The sequence below is a fragment of the Primulina tabacum genome, chromosome 17 (assembly GCF_025594145.1).
Source record: "Primulina tabacum isolate GXHZ01 chromosome 17, ASM2559414v2, whole genome shotgun sequence".
NCBI lineage: Eukaryota > Viridiplantae > Streptophyta > Magnoliopsida > Lamiales > Gesneriaceae > Primulina > Primulina tabacum.
Window position 1 is genome coordinate 3,741,270 of NC_134566.1, and position 7,004 is coordinate 3,748,273.

The window sequence follows — 7,004 nt, forward strand, 5'->3', positions numbered from 1 at the left end:
AAAGGAGTGAATTGAGTGAGATTGAGAGAGGAGGGGCGAAAATTTGGAAGAGGGAGGCGAGGGTTTCGAATGGGGGAGAAAGGGATCTGTTCTTTTTTTTAAAAAAAGAAATCGCGATCCGCCCGGGCGAACATAAGTTTCCGCCTGGGCGGAAAACTCACTGCTTTAAAAATTTTTTTTCTGAAAAAAGGGCGCGCCCGGGCGGACTTAAATATCGCCCGGGCGGAAACTTCACGGCTTTCCCACTCTACTTTTTTTTTCTTTTTTTTCCTATATAAAATAATAAGAATACACACTAAAAATCGAATTAAATGCAAGATAAGGGAATGAGAGGTAGTTCTCAATTTATAGTCGAGAGCTGGACTGTCGGTCAGTTTCAGTTCGGATTATCTTGGAACCGGGTGATTCCAAGTTGTGGCTCAACTGTGCCACCCATGTAGTGCTTCAGGCGCTGGGCATTGACCGTCAATGTCCCATCCTTTCCATCTTTCAATTCTACAGCTCCCGATGGGTAAACTTTCGAAATCACGAATGGACCGGACCATCACGACTTCAATCTTCCGGGAAACAGTCGCAACCAGGAGTTGTAGAGCATGACATTTTCACCTTCTTGGAATTCCCTTTCGATGATTCGCCTGTCATGAGCCCTCTTTATCTTTTCTTTGTATGACAGTGCTAGATCATAGGCCAGATTTCGGAACTCTTCCAACTGATCTAATTGAAGTAAACGTTGTTCACCTGCATCAGTAAAATTAAAGTTTAGTGCTTTTGTGGCCCAGTATGCTCGATGCTCTAACTCTACAGGTAAATGACATGCTTTACCAAACAACAACCTATACGGTGTAGTGCCTATAGGTGTTTTAAAAGAAGTCCTATAAGCCCAAAGAGCATCATCTTACCTCATGGACCAGTCCTTCCGACTCACACCTACCACTTTCTCTAAAATTCGCTTGATCTCTCGGTTAGATACTTCCACTTGACCACTCGTTTGGGGGTGATATTTTAGAGATCTTATGTGTGACACCGTATTTGCTCAAGAGTTTTTCAAATAATTTGTTGCAAAAATGGGTGCCACCATCACTAATGATTGCTCTTGGTGTTCCAAATCTGTTAAAAATATTTTTTTTCAAAAATTTCAAGACCACCTGAGCATCATTAGTGGCATATGCTTCTACCTCTACCCACTTAGACACATAGTCAACCGCAACCAAAATATATTTTTTCGTGAATGAACTGGGAAACGGTCCCATAAAGTCTATCCCCCACACATCAAAAACCTCACACTCAATGATGTTATTCAATGGCATTTCATGACGGTTAGAGATGTTACCTGTCCGCTGGCATTTATCACAGGCTAGCACATAAGAACGAGCATCTTTAAAGAGGGTTGTCCAATAAAAGCCGCATTCAAGTACCTTAGATGCCGTCCTTGTTGGTCCAAAGTTACCACCTACCTCACGGTCATGGAAATGATTGAGAATTTGCCCAAACTCCTCCTCTGCAACACACCTTTCTATCATAGAGTCTGCACAAATCTTAAACAAAAACGGCTCTTCCCAAAAATAATATTTCACGTCAGAGAAGAATTTCTTTCGTTGGTGAAATGATAGATTTGGTGGTGGTGTGCCTGTGACAAGAAAGTTAGCAAAATTTGCATACCACGAACAATGTTTCATCTCAAACAATTGCTCGTCAGGAAACCAATCATTAATAGCCTGATCTACACAGTCATTACTAACAAGTTCCAGTCTAGACAAATGATCCGCCACCACATTCTCAACACCTTTCTTATCTTTTATTTCCAAATCATATTCTTGCAACAATAAGATCCATCGAAGTAGGCGTGGCTTTGCATCTTTTTTAGCGAGTAAATATTTCAGTGCCGAGTGATCTGTGTAAATAATGACTTTGGACAAAACAAGATATGCATGGAATTTGTCAAGCGCAAATACTACTGCAAGTAATTCCTTTTCAGTTGTCGCATAATTCAATTGAGCCTCATCTAAGGTCTTACTTGCGTAGTAAATTGTATGAAATACCTTGTTTTGCCGCTGTCCGAGCACAACTCCCACCGCAGTATCACTGGCATCGCACATGACCTCGAAGGATAGATCCCAATCTGGTGCCACCAAGACAGGAGCCGTCACCAAGTGCTCCTTCAAATTCTCGTATGCCTGTAAAAAATCAGTATTGAAATCAAAGGGCACATCTTTCATAAGTAAGGAAGATAGAGGTTTGGCAATTTTAGAAAAATCTTTGATAAAACGCCGATAAAAACCGGCATGGCCTAGAAAATTTCTAACTCCCTTAATGGATGCCGGAGGTGGTAAGTTCTTGATAACTTCAACTTTTGCCTTATCCACCTCCATTCCATGCCCTGATATCTTGTGCTCCAATACTATTCCTTCTTGTACCATAAAATGGCATTTTTCCCAATTCACCACCAAATTCGTCTCCTCACATCTCATCAATACCACCTTCAAATTCTGCAAACAGTCATCAAAAGAAGAGCCAAAAATCGAGAAGTCATCCATAAAAATTTCAAGCAAAGTTTCTATCATGTCATGAAATATAGCGGTCATGCATCGTTAAAAAGTGGCAGGGGCATTACACAAACCAAAGGGCATCCGTCTAAAAGTAAAAGTGCCATAAGGACAAGTGAAAGTGGTTTTCTCTTGGTCCTCAGGCGCAATCATAATTTGGTTATACCCTGAATACCCATCCAAAAAACAATAAAACTCATGACCCGCTAACCTCTCAAGCATTTGATCAATGAAGGGCAGTGGAAAGTGATCTTTACGGGTGGCATCATTTAATTTCCTATAATCAATGCACACACGCCATCCCGTAATTGTCCTAGTGGGTATTAATTCATTTTGTTCATTTCTGATCACAGTAATCCCACCTTTTTTCGGCACACATTGAACAGGACTTACCCATGCACTATCAGATATAGGATAGATAATACCTGCATCAAGGAGTTTGATAGTTTCTGCTTTTACTACCTCTTGCATCTTTGGATTTAATCTTCTTTGAGGTTGCACAAGAGGTGAGTACTTATCTTCCATCAAGATCTTGTGCATGCAGACTGATGGATTGATTCCTTTGATATCCGCCACCTTCCACGCAAAAGCACTCGTGTGTGCTTTCAAAACTTCCAACAGTTTGTCCTCCATCACATTTGTCAAAGCAGCAGAAATTATGACAGGTAAAGTGTTATGCTCACCTAGGTATATGTACTTTAGGTGTGGAGGCAATGGTTTTAGCTCAAGCATCGGTGGCTCCTCCAGGCTTGACTTCTGTGGGATCAAGTCTCTTCGATCTCCCAAGTCCTCTAATCTCATCCTTATTTGCCTCTTCCATGGTTGGTTGGCATTGAGGTATGCCACTATTTCGACTTTCTCTTCGTCCAAGTCATCTTCTCTCTGTTCAGTAGTGAGAGTGGCTTCCAAAGGATCTCTAGTAGCACCCTGCATATATTTGGACACAAGAGCATCAAAAGCATCAATTCTATAACAACTATCAGAATGCAGTGTGTGCTTAAGTGCATTAAAAACATCAAAAGTAATCTCTTCCTCGCACACTCTCAATCTCAACTTCCCTTCTTGAACATCAATCAGGGCTTTGCCAGTCGCAAGGAATGGTCTCCCAAGAATCAACGGCATCTCTATGTCTTCCTCCATGTCAAGTACCACAAAGTCCGCAGGGAAAATAACTTTGTCCACTTTCACTAGCACATCCTCAATCACTCCGCGGGGATACTTGATAGATCTGTCAGCTAGTTGTAAAGACATCCTCGTTGGCTTAGGTTCTCCCAATCCAAGTTTCCTAAACACAGAAAAAGGCATCAGGTTAATACTTGCACCAAGATCACATAACGCTTTATGAAAAAAAAACATCTCCAATCGTGCAAGGAATAGAAAAACTCTCTGGATCCTTAAGTTTCTGTGGGATCTTGTTTTGCACCAAAGCAGAGCAATTTTAAGTAAGATTCACCGTCATGTGATCCTCCAACTTTCTCTTGTTTGCTAAGATGTCTTTTAAAAATTTAGCGTAACTCGGCATTTGCATCAAAGCATCGGCAAAAGGAATATTAATATGCAATTTTTTAAATATCTCAAGAAACTTACCGAATTGTGCATCTAGTTTGGCCTTTTTTAATGCTGCAGCAAAAGGAGGAGGTATAACAATTTTAGGTTGTGCAGTGGGTGCTGGTGTAGAGTTAGAAGACTTACCTTTGGATGTTTCAGAATGCTCATCCAATTTTTGAGTTTTCTCTTTTTCTCTTGACTCTAAAACTTTCCCACTCTTCAACTTGATGGCCTTCACTTGCTCTTTTGGATTTGTCTCTGTGTTGCTTGGCAAGGTGCCCGGCTCTCTACTTGCTATCATCTTGGCCAACTGTCCAATTTGATTCTCGAGACCTTTTATCGATGCATCTTGGTTTTGAAGTCTAATTTCAGTGGATGAAATAAACTTAGACATCATTTGCTCCAGGTTGGACTTCTCTTCTCTAGGAGGATTAGATCTATACATTGGTTGTTTCCCATATGGTTGTCCTCCTTACGGTCGACTCTGACTGTTTTGACCGCCCCATGAGAAGTTGGGATGTTGCCTCCATCCAGGGTTATATGTGTTTGAATATGGATCATTCCTTGGACGGTTGTGGACTCCCACTTGATTCACCGGTGCCTCATTTTGCACATAAAATGGATATTCATCTTGACAGTCCTTCACAAAATGTTTACCTCCACACTTTTCACAGAATATCTCTTGAAGACGCATAGTTGTGCCACCCATGTTCAAGCCATTTAGTTTCCTGTTCAAAACATCAAGTTGTGCAGTAATAGCAGAAAGGTCAGTTACCTGGTGAACACCTGCTCTTCTCCGCTGGTTGTTCCTTTCAGATTGAGGATGATAACTGCTAGCAACCATCTCTTCTAACAGCTCATATCCCTCTTCAGCAGTTTTCCTCAGTAGGTTTCCACACGCAGCAACATCTATCACAGTACGATTAGGAGTAAGCAAGCCATAGTAAAAGGTTTGAACGACTAACCCAAGTGGCAGTTCGTGATGAGGGCATCTTCGCAATAGATCTTTGAAGCGCTCCCATGCCTCATATAAAGACTCCTGATCGAATTGAGCAAATGTGGTGATGTCTGCCCGCAGCTTCATGGTCTTAGATGGAGGAAAGTATTTAATTAAAAACGCTTTCGCCATGTCCTCCCATGTCATGATTGAACCTATAGGCAAACAATTCAACCATGCTTTAGCTTTATCACGTAGAGAGAAAGGAAATAAACGCAACCTAACAGCGTCATCAGAAACTCCATTAAATTTAAAAGTGTCGCAAATTTCAAGAAAATCTGCGATGTGCGTGTTTGGGTCATCTACTGCAGATCCTCCAAACTGGACTGTGTTTTGAATCATCTGAATTATCGCTGGTTTGATTTCGAAGTGGTTTGCTCGCACAATAGGCCTCACAATGCTAGGGCGTGCACCATCCAAAGAAGGCTGGGCATAATCTAGCATTGGTATGCGGCGTGGCATCTCAACATGTCTATCTTCACGATGTTCCTTCTCACGATCGTTCTCGTGCCTCTCCATCAGTTCTTTCAGTCTTTGCTGCTGTCTTCTCCTGCGGAAAGTTCTTTCAATTTCAGGGTCGAACTGCTCAAGCTCTACGTCAAGTGACTTTGGCATGCACTGGACGAGATATCTGTAACAGAATATGGAGTGTTAATTTAATAAAAATGAAACAATGCTAAAAAAAATAACTAAAAATAAAATTGTGAATTAACAGTCCCGGCAACGGCACCAAAAACTTGATCGAGCAAAACTTGCACTGTGAAATCCTTAATAAAATATGGTTTTGTATGCTCAAAAATTAATCGCAAGTGCACAATGTCAAGTAATAGTATAATGTAAGTAAGTACGAGTATCGTTCCACTGGAGACTGTATTTGACAATTATTATTTTCAGTTATTAAATCTTTAGAAACGAAAATTGATTGGTTGTTTATTTACTACTATAATCAAATAAACATGCAAATAAAATGATTCAAGTATTGATTAATGAAATATAATGTCTAAAATGGTTGAGTAAAATTCAATAAGAAATGAATTTGTTGGGAATTTCGGTTCACCTACCCCTCGTTAATTAATTAATTCGTTCGATATTGATTTTATGCTTCCGACAGGATTTCCTATTTAATTGAACACACTCTCTCGAGCTATGCCAAACTAATTCTACTCAATGAAGTAATTAAATGTCTTTAATTATTTATCAAGAGTGAATTGCATGTCGATTTATGATATCCCCTAGTTTTCGACCCTCAGGGCTATGAATATCGGCGCGTATCCAATTTCATATATCTATGCAAATTGTAGATCCACGGATTATACTACTCGTTCCTATCACAAGTTATTCTCTCGAACTCAGTCGCAATATAAAGACGTTGTTAAAGTTAGCTACGCTCTAACAACACGATAAACACAATAGTATAATCAAGAATAAATCAGAAATCGAGGGTAAATTAATTATATCAAAGTTTTGGCGGTAGGATCCCCTTTAATCCCAACAAATAATAACGGTTTAGCTACTAGAATTCATGATTAAAACTAAACAAAACAAAGTTCAAATGATAAAAACTAAATAAGAAATACTAGAGTTGACGAAAAACACGAAGAGCGATGCCCGGAAGTCTTTAAATCTTCAATCCAAGCGCAGAATTCTCTCCAACTTGTGGCGGCTGCGAAATATTATGTCTGAATGATCTAAAATCGTGCCTCCTCACCCTTCCATATCATCTACCTCCAGAAAATAGGGCAAGGAATCGCGCAAAATATTTTCCAAAAATACAATCGCGCCCGGGCGGACATAGGTTTCATCCCGGGCGGATGGTCTTCGCAGATTCAGCTTTTTAATTTTAATTTGACGCGCCCGGGCGGATGTAAGTTTTCGCCCGGGCGGGTGGACTTCGCAAATTTCATTTTTCCCACATC

The 7,004-nt window shown here is 40.3% G+C and overlaps 1 non-coding gene across 1 annotated transcript; it reads left to right on the forward strand.

Annotated features, from left to right (window-relative positions):
- Nucleotides 1-5,065: 5,065 nt before the first annotated feature.
- Nucleotides 5,066-5,171, forward strand: LOC142532093 (small nucleolar RNA R71). Its single transcript, XR_012816487.1, has one exon. It is a non-coding gene; the product is annotated as a small nucleolar RNA R71 (small nucleolar RNA).
- Nucleotides 5,172-7,004: the final 1,833 nt, after the last annotated feature.